Raw genomic sequence first — 18,481 nt, 5'->3', positions numbered from 1 at the left:
CTTTCCATTAAATAAAAGCTTTTATTGAAAGGTTGCGACTAAATTACTTCCATTTCCTTTTACTGAAGTTTTCCTAATTGTCTTATTTCTTAACAACCTATAACTATTAGAATCTTGATGTTTATTTCTATAACAGAGATTTGGTTCTTTAAGACAGAAAACTGTTGTTAGTTTAATGTTGTGCATAGTGAGAAAATATGATTCTACACATCAAATATCAGGGGGTCAGGGCATATCCATCACATGCCAGAGGGGAGGGTGGCCTCAGCCACGCCGGAGAGACTGGAGGTCAGCTCTGGAGCTCTCTGTGGTTTGGAAAGCAGAATATCAGGGCAGATTTCTGAGTAGTTTCTGAATCAATATGTTCAATACAAGGTAAAGAGGTCACTTGTCAGAGCTGAGAGTCTCAGGAGAAGTGGGAAGTTAGGATTTGGGGAGACTTCAAAATGGAAGTGCTTGCATTGTAGCCTGCAAGCAGATAGGCATCATTTTACCTCTGACTGAAGTTTCTTTTCATTCTGATGTGAAGACAGCAGGAATGCAATTATTTTTGCTACCCAGATATTTGTTTCTAGTGAGAACTATGACTTTCATAATGCAATAATTGAGTTGTGTATTTAAATATGTTTGCATTACCTATTGTGATTCACTGAGCCTTAAGCTCTGATTACATAACATTCATTTGGTCATTCATTCAACAAATTCTGCTTGAGTATCCCAAGGCCAAGCCTGAAAGAAAAGATGGAGAAGTCATTGTCCTTCCCTCGAGTTTAGACACTAAAATATTTAACTATATAAACGGATGTCGACTAGCAACAAACTGCCCACTTTGTTTTCTGATTTATCTTCTGTGTAGATAAAGGGAAAATGTTTTAAAAATGTCTGACAATGTTCAAGTACAGAGTACTTCCAGGAGAACTGTGTCCCCAGTTAATGGGGGCACAGGTTTATAGGGGAGAGTGCTTCATATATACTCCAAAGAGTTCTGCAGGAAAACCCTTCTTTCTTATTGCTTTAGACAAGATCATATAGATGTTCCTTATCATCTTATGTCTGAATATACTCTGCATGCTTTCAAAACATATTTTCTGATATCTATCTATTTTTCCTTCTTCCTTCTGTGAGCAGGCAAAAATTATTTTTTAATTAAGCACTCACTAAGCATCAAGAATACATTCACAAAAGCCAGCATGTATTTATACAATCCACTGCAGCACAAGGTAGTATAATAATTTCTATACTAGTTTATGAGGAATGTCCCTTATGTGCCTGCAATCCAAGGGAAAAAATGTGTTATGACCACAGTTACTTCAGTGTTATTGGGCAGTTAGAATCTATTAAGGATCTTAAAAAGGCATATATCTTGACACTGAAATGTGCAGTTATTCTCATCTGTAGAAAGTGTCACTGTGTGGGCAAATAGTGGGGAAGGATAAAAGAGACATTCCAACATACATAAAGAAGTGTGTGTGTGTGTGTGTGTGTGTGTGTGTGCATATTTAAAATTGGATTCATGTTCACAATGCAAAAATGGAGAAAATATGGTGAGTTATAACCAAGAGAGATTGCATTATAAGGACACATGGCCATACTTGTTTCTTCTATTAGAAAAGCAGACAACCCTGAAAATATGAGTTCCCATAAACATCATGGAAACTTAAAAGTATAAGAATCGTATACGCAACACAGATTTTAATATGGCAATGGGTTTGCATTGTTCAAGATGGCTGTGAGGTTTAAATTATGTGAAATAAGACAAATGAGAACACAAAGCTTAATTCCTGGGAACACTGTCATCTTCCTTTTCTTTCTTTATCTGTGTGGTAAACAGGTGGTCATTATTTAACAAAGAAATGTTTTTAATAATACAACAAACAGATCTCTTTTGTGTTAGGGCACACATGTTTGCCAAGGATAGAGGAAAGGTGAGTATAGTATGTTAGAAGTCAATGACATTCTCTTAGAAAGTCAGTGTGCCTGAGTCATAAATCTACAGGGCCTTGAACTTCTACCCTAGGAAAGTGACTCAGTACATCTTTGAGAAACCCATTTAAGCTCTTTCAGTTACACCCACCTGCAAGCATTAGTTGAGGGTGGAAGACAAGTGGAAAATGCCTTTTAGTTCCACAGGAAAACATTTTATTCTACTTTTATTACAAACTCTTAATGTTGTTTACAAATCATCATATACCGGATCATCATGCACTACCATTAAATACAAAAGGTACTGATCATTTTTGGTGACAGGAATAAGTAAGACATCTAATCATCCATCTGACCCATATTCCAGGCCTCTCAACAAGCTTGAATGAAAAATACTTCTTTTCCCAAGGTAGGCAAAAATGGTAAAGCCATTTGTACTGAGAGATGAATGAGTCTATACCAGACTCTTCTGAACAGATCCAATAGTTTCCAGTTATTTAAAGAAGTAGGATCTAAATAGTTAAAGAGGCAAAAAACAAAAAACAAAAAAAACTCTCATGGTAGAAAAATCTATTGGAAAGAAAGAAAAATGAATGAATGAATGAATGAATAAGAAATCCTGATAGATGATAATTTGTGCTCAGGGATTTAAAAGAACTTACAAAGCAACTATTTGTAAAATAGGCTCTGAATGAGGAAATGTTTTCCAGTAAATGAAGTAAGAATATAACTTGAGTTGGATTATTACTTTCAATTTTTATAGAGGTCAAATAGAAAGTGAGACAAATAACAAAATTCATATTCTTAGCCTTAAAAATAGGATTTTAACTTTTGAAGATTAATGAAAATAGTGATAAAATTGGGTGCAAAGCTGGCTGCTATTTTTACTAATAAATCAGAAGCTCTAAGTTAAAACATTAGATTTCAAAGTAATTCCCCAAAGCTATGATTTCATATGGCCCACTTCAACTCATAGCTCATAGGGTTAGAATACAAATTGTAGAATATAATTGTATAAAATATTAATGCATTTTCTTAAATATCACCCTAAAATTATGTTGAAAACTTGATTAAAACTGTAAAAACAATTGTAGAGTGGCCTCAAACAATGTATGTAAATGGAAATCATCATGAAAACAATGCATTTGAATTATCTTTAATTAAATTTAATTTCATAAAAAATGAAATGTCTTTAAAAATATTGACATTTATTAGGAAAGATCCAAATGGTAATCTTACAGTACAATGTAATCATCCTTTTATGTAGTTACAGTTCACATACAATACCAGACTTTCAACATTTCTTCCTGAAACTTAGTAAGAATACTGAGAGTTTGAAAAATTAACCCTAATCTATTAAGTCATTACTATTTCCTGACACATGGCATGATATAAAAAAGGCTTATAGTAAGACACTTAATTTCTAAAGTTCTAACTACTCATTAAAGTTGAATGTTTTTACTTCAAATAAATTTATATTTATATTACTTCAAATAAATTTCACTAAACTTTCTGTTTAGTGAAACATGTTTGAAATAGATTGCATGGTGAATATATGTTGAATTACTTGATTTCACATTTATAAAAAAGGTTTGGATTGCATTAAACTTGAAATAAATAAAATATAAATATTTTACAGTGGTACTTACCATTCATAGCATAAAATGAATTTTTGCTTCAAATTATATACATTTACAATTCTGGAAAACTCTTCTAACTGGCAAGCTTTTAAGATATGTATTGGTTTCCACAACTCTCAATTTGTTAATAAATCTTTATGACTTGTCTTGGGTAGATACATTAAAATACACCTGGATTTATATCAACACACAGAATGATACAGAAAATAGTTCCTACCTCAGGGGAGATGTATTTTTATGAATACCAATCAATATTTTGTCCAGTGCAGAAAATGTCTGGCTTTGAGTTTTATTAGGAATTAAAAGGCATAGTGTCATTATAACTTCTTGGGTAAGTACTAACATATCAACTTTGATCACAGAAAAAATGTAGTTGCAAACAAGAAAAATCCCATGCTTTCCTTTCTCTGTATAATCAATAGAGATTCATTATTTAACAAAGAAAATACTTGAAGTGATAAAAAATAGAGTTATTTTATGCCAGGGTACTCATGTTTGCATAGAATAGAAGAAAGGTAAGTGCGTTAGACATCAGTCAAGTTCTCCTGGAAAGTCTGTATAACTCCTCCTTAGTCAGAAACAAGCTACACTATCCAAGCTAATAGCAGCATATGATGCCGGTGAGACTTTACCGCGTGGTGTTCCCCAGACTTGCGTGTATGAAGGTTCCTTTCCATTGACCACTGTCTTGGGATAGAGGACTTGGCAATACAAAATAGGTTCATCCACTCCTGATTCTGTTTCTCTTCTGGTTGATGATGACAGAAAAATGCTGTGGTAGTGAGAAACAGCAGCATGGAGAACTGCATGTTAAAAATCTCGGGAATTATATAAATTATATGTTTATTCAGCCAAATTATTTCTCTGATGTATATTTTTCAAAACTTTTTTCTCATTAGATTCATCTAATCAGATGTGGACACACATCCTTGGAAAATAGTAACTATGTAAATTCAACCAAATGTCCTTTTCCAACAAATTAGAAAAACTTTTGTGCTATTTATCAGGTTATTTTTTCCCAGTTTGAAACTAACACTTCCATATGCTAGGGCTAGGAATAAAAAAGATTGTTCAAAGCCATTTCTGCAAACCCAGTGGGCTTGGGTTAGGTTTTCTCAATAGGAGGTGCTAAGAGTGATGGGAAGTCTGGACAAGTGAAGGCTGCTTCTATTTCACTTTCTCTTCCTGCTAACATGATGACAACAATTGCTCTTCATATTGGCAGTGACACTTAATACTAGAGTCCAGGATTTTTTTCCCCTACATTCCCAAATCCAGCTTATTATCCTTCTTTAAAAATTCCAGCTGGCAGTCCTTTCTCAGAAATCTGATTTCCAAGTCTATGGAGAGTCTCCCTGGGGCTTCTAATGACAAGAACCAGCAGTGCAGCACCTTCCGCTTACAGCGTTCTATTGTTAGGGGTCCTCTCAATGGTGCTGCTTCTTTAGGGCCCTTATGTAGAGACTCTGAGGCTGCAGTTCCAGCCAGGCTGCCTCCATTCCTCCGAAACTGGAGTCTCAGATCTGCAGGGCCACCCCTCCACATGCCTGATTTCTAGTTACTCCACCATGTTCTGTTTCCCAGGCTAAGGCCTGGCCTCAGATTCACAAAAGTTTACTGTCTTAAACTAGGTACTGGGTTGGGGACATACTATTTCTATAATTCATAATCTTAAACTTGCCCTCATGCAGTTTTCTGAACACTGATTTACAGGCTGAAAAGTCTCAAGTGACTAATTTAATTTAAAATGGTCTTTAGCCAGAGGTGCCCCCACTGGCATTTGGAAACATAGGTGGCAAACAATTCACAGGATAATATGCCAAGGGAAAGACCAGTCAGTAACCATAAAAAACAACACACACAGATCCATGCACACACTAAGGGGACTATGAACAGAGCCAGTGGCAAAAACACACAGTGTACTAGTTAGTACTTCAGTTACTATAATTACCAGATATAGATTATTAAAAATTATGTATAAGCTGTGTCTATGGAAATAAAAAGCAATTTGAAAATTTGAAAGCAGACATAAATTAAAAATTTAAAAAGAGTTATTTACAAAAGACAAACATTATAATGGACAAAAGCTATTCAAGAGACAGATTAGATCCAGTGAAGAAAGAGTGTGAAACTTCTCTGGAATGTAACTGAGAGAGAGAGACAGAGAAAAAGAGACAGAGAAAGACAGAGAGATAAATATGGAAAGAGTCTATGCAATAAGGGATACAAAATGAGAGGGCTGATAATTGCTTATAAATTATGGAATACACAAACCCATTTATTGTGAAATCCAAATAGAATCTAAGCAAAATAAATGAAAGAAATTCACACCTAGAGGAGTGATCAGCAAATAAAATGAGAAGTTTCTTAAAATACTACTATTAATAATAATACAATTTTAAAGACAGGCAGAATGACAAAATGGCAAAGTGATGGCTGACATCATACTGTGTTAAGAAAAAAAACAAAACATATCAAACACAATAAAACCTGCCATCTCTAATTACATGCTTAGGAAAAACAGACTTTTAGGAACAAGTGTGTAATAGAAGTCTAAAACATTAAAGTTTTGACCATTAAGAGAATCTCACTAAAATGAATTTCAAACAATGGGCCAAAGGAAAAAGAAATACCCTAGATGAAATAAGAATGAATGGTGCTACTGGTAAATGTATGGTTAGATTTGAACAAACATCAACCACTTAACACAAAAATAACAGTATATTATTTGTGGGTAAAGGAAGGATGTAGATAAATTATGGATAAAAGTGACACATGCTTGGAATTGGATAATCCTAGCTAAGGTATTCTAAGGTCCTTCTATCATTCAGGTGAAAGTATTATAATGGCTAATTTTGTGTGTCAACTTGGCTGGGTCACAAGGTGCCAGATATTTGGATGAACATTATCCTGAGAATTCTCAGGTCTTTGGACTCAGACTGGCACTCACTGGTTATCAGGTTATTGAGCTCAGACTAGAACTATGTCAGTGCCTGTCCTGGGTCTTCAGCTTGCTGAGCATAAATCTTGGGACTTCTCAACCGTTGTAATCACACCAGCCAATTCTATGTTAATAAATCTTTAGATATCTAAACATATGTATATATAATAAATCTTTATATACTAATACTGATCATATATATAGGTGAAACTGGTACTATATATTGTCATATATATGATATGATACTATATATGAGGTCATAACATATATGTATTAGATACTGATCTTATACATGTAATATATATACAGATATCATTCATATATATATATATACATCCTGTTGGTTCTGTTTCTCTGAAGAACTCTGACACAAACATACACAAAACTTGATTAATTTTAAACTTGGTTAATTATACCCATCAAATAATTAATAACTAGAAGGTAGACCATGTAACTTCTAAAAAGTAAAGGAAAAGTTGAATGGGAAAACAAGTGTCCCAAAGAGACCAAAAAAAATGGATGGGTGATGAGGGGCAACAAGCACAAAACCAGGCAAATAGGCACAGTAATTTCATATAATTCAATCAAAATATATCAGTAATATAAGAGAAATAAACAGTGCTAATAAAGGAAAGCTTGGCACACCTGAAAGAGAATGATTGTCAAAAGATTGATAAACTTAGGTCAGGCAATTACTAAGGAAACAGGGAAGCTGTATTATAACATTAGGCAAAATTGACTTTTGGCAAAAACCATGATTAGAGAGCAAGTGGGATCTTAAATAATGACAACATATCCAATTTTAATAGGTGTCATAATAATTAAAAATGTATGCATACAATAATATTACTAAAATATATAAAGTTGATATAATTACAAAGTTAGATTCTTTAATGTAAGAATTAAATTATTATAAGAGATTTATCATAGTCTCTTCAAGAATGGATTGGACAAAGTGACTCATAGTCATATAGAAGAGTTGAATAGTACCATGAATCTGCATCACAAAATGGCATTCATGGAACAGTACACTCAAACATTGAATACATAATATTTTCATATATATGCAGTATTTACAAAAAGTAAACATGCTACCCCTACAAATTATAAATGATTGACATACAGAGCACATTACTTGAACATATTAGCACTAAAATAGAAATTGTAAAGCATAATAACAAAATAAAAACATAGCTGGGGAAAGTAAAAATATATCGTTAATAAAACATGATTCCAATAAGAATAATATACATTAGAAATTAATTTGAACTAACAATTACAAGAATACTATGATTAAAATTTATGATATAGCTAAAACAGACATTAAAACAAAATTTATTGTATTAAAAGCTTTGATTTGCAATGATGAAATATTCAGAAAACAATAAATCATTTCATCTTTAGAGATTTAAAAATAAGCAACAGATTCAAACCCTCAAAAATAGAAAAAAGTAATAAAAATAATTTTAGAAGTTTTTAAATGGAAAACAAAATATAAAAATTATCCAAGTGAAACATGGTTTTTCCAAAGAAATTAAATGAGGTCAAACTCTATTATATTAATAAGAATATAGGCAATATTAGCAATAAAGAGGTTTCATAATTGCAGCAGATGCAGAGATAAATTCAATAATACAAGGTTTACTCAATAAAGTTAAAAATGGAATGACTGATAATTTGCAATACAATTTTTCAAAATTGAGTTAAGAAATAACACAAATTTAAGTAGTCCCATATCTATTAAATCAATTAAGTCAGTGGTTAAAAAAATCTTCCCACAAGAAAACACTAAGACTTAGATAACTTTAAGAGTGTGGTCTACCAAATTCTCTAATAGTAGAAAAAATAGGTGAACTTAGTTTTATAAGGCTAACTTGATTTGACATCTATAAGAACAGTAAAATAAGAAATTGCAAGATAATCCCACTCATGAACATAGAAGCAGTGATCAAAAATTCAAATACAGTTATGCTTGAAAAATGGAACACATCATATCCAAATTGTTTTTACCTCAAAATCTCAGGGTTGTGTCAATAGCTAAGAGGGAAATGATGTAGTTCATATTAACATCTCAAATGAGAAAATCATATTCTCAATAGATGGCTAAAACTCTTCAATAATATTGAACATACTTTCATGAACAAATTTTAACAAGTTACAGATCCATTGGAAATCCCCTAACTTTATGAAAGTCTTCTATTAAAAACCTGCTGCAAGCATTTATTTAGTAATGCAATAGGAAATGTCTAGTATCAAAACTCAACCCAAGATAACCGTTGGAGAATCTGGGCTCACTTTCTCTTCTGAACATCTATGAACACTTGCATGCAGGATTCAGAGTCTGGCTTGTTCAGTATCTTTCTGTAGGGGACAAATTCAGAAGCACTGAGTCTGCTTCGAAGTTCTGGCCTGCTCAATATTGCCCCAATTTTATCTGCTTGACCCTCTTCCCTGTCTCACTCTCTTTTTTCTTCTCACTGGGGCTGTCAAAGAATTACATATCATCCCTGATAAAGCAACAGGATACATTTTTCTGTTTTCTGTGGAGTCTACCATAAACATTGTTGAGCAGTAAAACAAAATAAATGTGGTATGTTTATAGAATGAAATACTATAGAATAAATAAAACAAACTTCAGTTTCAAGCATAAACATATAAAAGTGAAGAACTATATACAATGAATGAGCAAGCTGCAGAGAAATATGTACAGTATGCTTCCATTTCTATAAATTTCTAAAATAGATCAAATTAAGCAATGTGAGTTTTACAGATAAAAATTTCGTTGGAGAAAGAATGTGTTTAAACGCAAGGAAATGATTGCAACAAAATTAAGCATTGGCTATTCTGTTGAGGGTGAGGGGAAATGTGAGTGGAGAGAACACAAGGGCTCTCAAGAAACAGATAAAGCTTATGCCTTGGACTAAATGTTAATTTTGTTTATATTTGTAAGCTGTACAAATATGTCTTTTGCATTTATTCCATATCCCCTTAGGACTCCATGTTCTCATGCCTTCTGCCACTTCTTATTGCAAGCTACTGCTACTCTTTTTGAAAGGGTGCTCTGCCTACGTATCTGACAGGCCCGAGGTGCCAGCAAGCTTATTCCTGCAAAAGCATCCCTTCAGCAATATCAAATAGGAATTGGTAGATATCTCCGCATCCACAAGTGACAAAATCATAAAGTAGCTCTGCACATATCGCTACAACCTCCAGCAGGATGCAACCTGTTATCCACAGGAAATCTCTTCACTTACCAACAATATGTTGACTTTCTTCTTGTAGCTACTCGCCTCCGAAGAGAGTCCGCAAAGAATCAACATTTCCAGTGTTCATGCCCTTGAGTAGTTTCCTCACACTCCTGATAACAGAAGTGCCACTTGTGGTTTGACGCCTACAACTCACAATGATGTGTCTCCTTCCTCTTTTGGAAATCTGAGATGTCATATAAGAAGTCTGTCTGTACTATACTACATACTGCTGAAAATACCATGTAGAGAGATCACATAAAAAAATAAGAGGCCCTGACTGGAGAAACAGAGAGCCAGACTCCCCATTCATAGCTGTCCTGCTAAGACCCCAGCAGAAGTTACTATTGACTGCAGCCCTATGAGAAACTCTAGGTGAGACTAACTGAAAAATCCCACAGCTAATCTTAGCCAATACACAGAATTGTGAACTATAATAAATGGTTGTCCTTGACAGCCACTAATTTGAGACTGGTTTTCTATATGGTAGAAGAAAACTAAATTCTCCTCATCCTCTCACTTTCCCACTCTCATGCACATGCTTCCTGTTATAATCTTCCAAACAAACAACATACACTCTAAATCTAGTCTCAGACTTTACTTTCAGGAGAGTCCAAACCAAGACAATATAGCTAATAGTTAAAATAAAGCCAAATCAATACAAAAAAAACAATTTCACATCTATGTGTCACATCCTGCTCACACACAAAAAACATGAGGAATAATTATTTCTATTTTTTTTTTGGATAGGAAATGGAGCTTCATGAGTAGAACTTATTTGCTAATGGGTACAAAATAAGATAATGGCATAGTCACATACTCTGAAAAAGGGTAATCATTATATATATTTTTATCCATTTTTAAGTTAACATTCTTATTCCTCTCCTTTGATCAGCAGTGATAGGGGCAGGTTTAAGCTATTGGAAATGTGCATTTTATTAATTTGCAGGTCTCCTTTCTTAGTTCTTTAGGGCTGCTATAGCAGAATACTATAGACTGACTAGCTTATAAACAAAAGAAATACATTTGTCCTATTCTAAAGCTGTTCAAGGTCAAAGTTTTGCCAGATTCAGTATCTCATGAGGAATCACCTACTGGTTCATATGGTCAGTTTCTCATTGTGTCTTCCTTTGATGAAAGGGGTGAGGGAGCTCTCTGAGGTCTCCTACAGGGCACTAATCCCATTCATAAGGGCTCCACCCTCATGACCTAATCATCTGCCAGAGGCCTCACCTCCAAACACCATCACACTGGGATTAAGTTTCAATTTATAAATATGAATGTGGGAGCCACAAACATTCAGTCTGTAGCACCTTTTATCTTTAAATTGAATATGAATAAAAGTTCTTGATACTGAAGCATAATATCTTAGAGAAACACAGACATAAAAATATATACTTTTAAATATTATTACTTTTGAAACATATGAATGAGCTCATAGTATTGTTCTTTGGACAAATTTAAAATAGGACAGGATTTCATCCTAAGAGCAGGTCACAGTAGACTTTTCAAAAAAGGAAAAAGGCAAGATAACATCTCACTGTCCCTTTGTCTGTGAAACCATACAATAGGCCATTTTCTCATCTGTTAATTCACATTTGTCTTTAATTTGAGTCATTTCACATAATAAAGGGTATACTCAATAAATATATTACCTATCACTAGAGTTAACAGAGTCCATGTTCACTTTTTTCAACAGATGAGTTTATTAGTTTAGTTAGCTAATTTGCTATCTGTAGAGCATTTGCCATAATTAACTTTAAATAACTCTACAGTATGTCATTTTGAAATAAAGTTGAATAATTGCTGTAAATATTACTGATTTATCTAAATACGCCATTACATATGAAACTCTATGTAGCATTCAAATCCATTTTAAAGTATGCTTTCCTGTACCATGGTTTGACACTTGGATAGCTGGCCTTTGAAATGTATAAATTATAGAAGAAAATCAGCATAGTTTTCTTTTCCTGGGAAGTAGAGCAGTTAATATTCAACATGAAATGTCTAATCTTTAAATACATTATAATCTAACTGCTTAGGATAATTTTTGCTTTAATACCTTAAGAGTCTGCAAAGCCTGAAGGATGGGATTATTAAGATGGAATTTTAATGTCAAAATTATCAGAGAAGTGAACATATTGCTAGTGTTCATAAAAAATTGTATTCAATTTCTATATGATTTGTTCAAATAAGAGATGAGAATATATTTGATTATAGCTAGTAAGTAACCCAAAATTTGATCAGATGACTGGAGGTCACTGCTACATAAGGGCTGTCAACCTCAGAGATTAGACTATTTAAGAGCTGAATTTACTCTAATATATAAATGTACCTGCAGAGATATGCATAAAAATGTAGGTACAAAGCAATTAAACTGTTAGAATATTTTGTAGTGAAACTAATAAAAAAGGAAAGTATGACAATAATTTTTAAATGATTCTATGTGATGTGAATTCCTTTACAAAACATAATGCAAAAGCGTAGGAAACATTTCTCAGTTTTCATTTTTTAAGCCTTTGGGATAACTCAAAACTAACATGCACAATAAATTTCTAAACTTAAGTACTATTTTAGTTAGAAGAACTTTTTAGTGTTCAGATTAGTCTATGATATAGAATTTATTGTGGAAAGCCAACTAGTATGAAAAGCAGTAATAAGATAGCATTTAATTGTACTATTTTAGGTAATTATCATAACACAAATACATACTTGGCAGTATTTTTATAAATACTTGTCAGTTTCTTGAGGATTTTCCCTTCTACATTATCAAATACCTACAGTGATGTGCTCATACATAATCATTCTCGACTATTAATAGAAACTATAATAAGCAATCAATAGTCACTCAAACTTACAATTATAATGTTTTATTCCACTATTGGGAGGGATGTTGAAACTTGTCTTATATATTGGTCTTAAGATACAAAAGCTCAGTAGGTATCCTTCTTAGAACAATGCACATTTGTAATTTATGAATGTTCTTTTATATTCTTGTAGATATAAATATACAGTTACAGTTTCCCTTTTCCACAGTGCTACATAATTATAACTTGTAATATGTAAATATTTATGAATTCACAGGATGTTCACTAACAGAGAAGAATGTTATACTTGCAGATTTGTCTAGTATTTGCAGAATTCAGATCTTATTATTAGGCTTTATGTTGTATTGCAAAATGTAAAAATACATTGTTATAAATTTGACTTGTCTAGAAAACATACCATCTGGTGATTTTGTTGAGATCTCAGGATAAATAACATTATTTATTGTTAGAAATGACATTACAATGTTGGTTGAAAATTTTACTCCCTTTACTTTTATATAAATAAATAGAAGACATAATGTCCTGTATTCTGGGTATAGTTTAAACATTAATTTCATGAGGCATCAGAATTTATAGGACCTTAGAGATCATTTAAGCAGAAATGGAAAAACAGTTGGCAGCAGCTGTCTAAAATGCAATTGAAAAGAGTCTATCAGGATTATAATTTAAAGGATACTTATCAGTTCAGTGAGGAAGAGCCCTTGGTTACTGAGAATAAATATATGACATGGGTCCTGGATGGGAGATTGGTATCAAGCATTCTCTATATCTGCCTCCTCTTATCTGGTATAAATTAAAGATCACTAAAAGCTGGTCAACAATGAAGATTTCAATCCATAAAACATCTCATTGAGTTATCAGACAGATCTACTTTTCAATATTTGTCCATACATTTGCTCAAAGTTTGATTACTATAACTTTCTCCACTTAGTCCTAATCTGTTACTCATTTCAAGTATGCAAACTCTTCAGATATTTGAAAATTAACATTTCTTTCCCTTTAGATGTTCCTCTTTTCAAAATCAAGTCATCAGTTGCTGTGGAGTCTTGCCCATCTCTATAGTTTGTTCAAGTCCTTCTTAAAATATTGCTCCCAGACCTATGTACTCTAGATGATGTCTTAACTATGTAAAATAAGACAATTATTTATCTTCATGAGAACATAATACTTCTATTTAATGCAACAAAATATCTCATGACCTGTTTCATGGTGTTTTCAGCCTCTTGGATCACACTGCACTTGCCATTGAGTACAATATTCACATTTTTTTAAATGAGTCATTCCTATCTATTCCAAGTACTATGTGTTTACTAATATCCTCATCTGTTAGTAATGATAACCAGATTTTCATAACTGGTTATTCACCAATAACCACACTAAGCATTTTATCTTGATTGTATTATTTAAAATCACCACAGCCTAATTTTATCTATATAAAATAAAGAAAAAACAAAACAAAAAACCCAGCAAAGTCACAGGAAGTTGAGTACAATGCCTAAGGATGTGCCAGCATACATTTAACCCTTTTATATTTATTTTGTTAGTTTGGAAGAATTAATCTTTTTGAGTTTGTACTTAGTAATTACATTAGACTTTCACAGGAGATAAGGACCACATATTTTGAATTTATCTTGGGCATTGAACATTTATTTTAAATGTACCTAAAGAAAATTTAAAGGATACCTATCAGTCCAGTGAGGAAGAGCCCTTGGTTACTGAGAATAAATATGTTAAATGGAAAATGTTAAATGGAAACAGAGCAGTTACAAAGCAAGCCTCTTAGAAAAAAGGAAAGCGTCTGCAATATTCAATAGCTTTAGTATCTTAGCTACAATATTCTTTAGCCCAAAAGGAGAATGCTTTGTGCTTATCATCCTTCTTAGGAAGAGCTTCCTTTCCTCCTTGCAGGAAGATGTGACATTATGGTAACTCAGATGTTTCCTGTCTCTGCTGCTACATGAGAAAATGGATTCTCCTCTCCTCTGTCTAAATGCTTGTAATCAATTACATCTTCTGTGAATTCACTTTAACGTGGTCAGGCTTGAAGCTTGTCATCTTATTAAGCACCTTTCATTTAGTTCCTCTTTAATACCCTCAACAACCATAAGTGGGCAACACTTTATTCTCAAATGTTAAATTTTGATAGGTACTCTCAAATTGCCCTGTAGACTGTGTCATTTTGTTCTATCCGTAATAGTGCACTGATGCTGTATCCTTTGTCTCATTATTGAAAATAGAATTTAAATGATGATATTTCTTATTGTTATACATTACTTATACCATATATGCCAAGTAATATACCTACAGCTACCCATATCTTTTGATTCTCTAAACAGTTTATATTCCCATTAGTTACCTTTGGTGTTTTCATCATCATCAATTAATTTGCATATTTATTCTTCCTATTACCACTGTAGAGCTATATTGTATTTTCATTTCTTAATTTGTTCTGGCTCAAGATTCTTCTATGTTTTGTTGATGTTTAAAAAGCTTTAAGATGCAAACAATATATTTTGGAAGCTCATACGTATGTACACAAGACAAATTTCATTAATTACAAATCTAACCATCTCTGCAGTGGTTATTCTTATAGATACTTGATGAAATTAAATAAAACAAGGATAAAACATATTTTAATGTATATAAACCTAAATTTTTGTGAATGAGATAATAATAATGTACATTTATACTTTATAAAGAACTCCTATGTACTTCTTATTTGATCCTAGCAATGCTTTGTAGCATAACTGTTATTATTTCGATTACAAAGATGAGAAAACTGAGACTCAAAGATGTAAAGTGGGATTTGCCCAAAGTAATAATTTAGAGGTAGCACATGTGGGATTTTAACTCCCAATATAATTCTGTTTCCACTTGAGCTCACTGTTTCTAGAAATATGAAGTATTTCTGGAAACTTTTTCTGTCATTTTTGTGCCCCAACAAAATACCTTCACCCACTAAAAATTCCACTCATTAATTCTATTGAATCAAGACTTTAAGCATCCAATAGTCCTCCATTCAAAATCCAAATACCCTTAGAGAGTTAATAATCAAGCTGTTAAGTAATTAAACCTTAGTCAAATTAGCTTATCAGATTGCTTTTTATCAACCACTAAGTGAGAAGCAATGGAGCACAAAGTAGAAGAGAGAGGACGGGATGAGAACCCAAACAGGCAGTTCTGAAGGGGACTGACACTGCTGGTAGCGTGAAATTCTGGGTACCTGGTATAAATATTGAACATAACTAGCAGCACTGTAGTTGACATATGTAAGTACAGGGAAAGGAAATACCGGGGCAAAATACCCCTAAAAACCAAAATCAGTCAAAGGGAGAAATAAAGTTTAAAACCCATTTATTGCTCACAAACTGCAGTCCCAGGCTGTCTTTTTTCTCTGCTCCAGCCGCAACCACACGGGCTCTCCCCCTCACCTCTCAGGTACAGATAAGCCCTCTGTTGCCCAGGTAATCACCCACTGATATGGAGATGAACTTCTCCATCCCTGAGGAAAGATGCAGATGCACTAAAGCCATACTTCTTTCCACCTCTGAATGCCTATTGATATGCAGATATACTAAAGCCAGGCGAGATATTCTGGAAATGTTTCAATTTTACCCACAACATACCAACAGAAAATCATAATTTCTGGTTTTGGCTAGCAATCATTCAATATTAATTGGAATTCCACCTATGTATTTCTCTTTCTCACCCCACAGTTGAAAGTATGCTTTTATTCTATGGACATGGTAGTAAAACAGACTCGACTTTCTCATGCATTTGTATAGATTTTCAACTCAAAAACAAAATATCCCGTCCCTGAAGTGTCTCTGACATCTCTGCCTCTTACCAGCCCTTTCTTACTTGACCCTTACGTCAATGCACATGGGCTTATGTGTACAGTCAGGACTCTTTTCCACAAATTTCTTTTATATCTTCCTCCTTCCATTTGTCTCAGACTTGTTGCTAATAGAGACTAAGTCATACTGTGGTTGCATTCTGTGTCAGTCACAATGTCTAGACCTGTGGTCAGCCGAATAGGTACATATTAAATGTTTAATGGATCAATTAGTACTTGGGCAAAATGGTCCATATACATATATACGTATCTAACAGTATTTTCTCCTTTCCCAGTCAACAGTCCCAACAACAGTTTCCCAATAAGTCACCTGTAATTCATCTATTTTAAACTTGCTGTATTATTCTTCCCATGAATTGTTTCACAGATGATTTTTAAAGTAACATATTTGAAACCAGAGAAAAGATAAAAGATATTTCATGGAGCACATGGCAACCTGGCAGGAAAAAATAGAAACAAAACAAAAACTGAACTGTAAACCTTTAACTACAGTCTTTCAATTGAAGGAACACTGTAGCTTTTATTGAGGCTATAGAAACTTATTAATTTGTATTTCAGATCTGTCAATAAATGACTATTTTGTAGTCAGGTTGCTGAACAGTATACATATCAATCAAATCCATTCAGTGAGACTATCAGTCAAAATTAGAACAAAAAGAGGTTAGGCCAAAGGAAAAAAAATCTCTCTTTTTATTGAATGTATTTTCAAGATTTATTATTTTTAACAATATTTAACTGATTTTTCTGGCATGATATAGACACAGATCATGGGCCATATGGGATGGCCTTAGGTTAGGCCTTCTAAATGAAGGCATCTATATATAATTTTGTGAGCCTTTGTTTATCATAACTTACAATAGCATCTACACCACACATGCTAATGCATAATATGACTTTATACACTTGACTCTCCAGTTTCCTCTCCCAATCTCAAGTTCTATCATCTTGGCATGTCTGCATTTAACACATGCATTGGAAGATCACTTTTGCTTCTGTGGTTCTTGAAAATTTTACAACTTTTGACCAAACAGGATGCAGAATTATTTTTGAGTTTCTGCCATGAGATGTCTAATAACCCTGTCATTCTTCTGAAAATACTGTGTTAATAAATTCTGACAATGTGCAAAACATAGTGAGAAGAGGAATTTTTGCTTCCCACACAGCTTTTCTTCAAGTGGTAGAAGAGAGAGAGAAAAAGAGAGAGAAAGACCCTACAATTAGGTCAGGGCATTTCTTCACAGAAAGATTAGCTTCTGAAACTTCCATTCCCAAACTTTATCTGAGGAGGCTCATTTTAAAGGTACGAAACAAGGAAAATGCTACTACTGTTTTGGGAGCACACACAAAAATCTTGTATTTTAATTTTTTCATAGCTAACTTTTTCAAGTCTTCCCTTTAGCTCTTTTCCACCTAATTTCATACCTTTTCACACTAAATCAATTCCTGGTCTTCTTGCCTGATATTAACCTCAACATACTAATAGTACAGAGTGAGGACCTCTTTTATTAGAGAATCATAATACATAAGTGAAATGTGTGTGTGTGCATGCAGAGGGGTGGGTGTATGCGTTCATAGACACTTAGACCAATACAAAGTGACACACACACACACAAACATACCCAAAAGCAGTTTTCTTATTCAAACATCACTTACAATCTTAATTAAAACCAAAGTAAAGTCATGAGGACCAACCATCCTGTTGTTCATCATACAAGTTTTGATGATAATGTTGACTCACTTAGCAGCTATGCCATCTTATTAGATCAGGAAAGGTCATTGGCACATGTATAACTTTCTCATAAGTGCTGCAAATGTAACAAAAATCCAATTCCCTTGAAAAACATTAAAAATAAACAAATACCAGTTTTTCTTAAGGCTGATCTGAAAACTCTTGGCAACTACTAATATATGTACACAGACTGAAAGCATTGTCTTCGTACATTACAACATTTATGTTGGTGTTCCTCTAAAAGCCATGATATCAGAAGCACCCCAGGAGCCCAAAATCACAGCCATTATAAAAGAAAACTTTTGGCTGCAAGATAGTG

This window comes from Manis javanica, chromosome 7, assembly GCF_040802235.1.
Source record: "Manis javanica isolate MJ-LG chromosome 7, MJ_LKY, whole genome shotgun sequence".
Classification (NCBI taxonomy): Eukaryota; Metazoa; Chordata; class Mammalia; order Pholidota; family Manidae; genus Manis; species Manis javanica.
Note: the sequence above shows the minus strand (reverse complement) of the source record.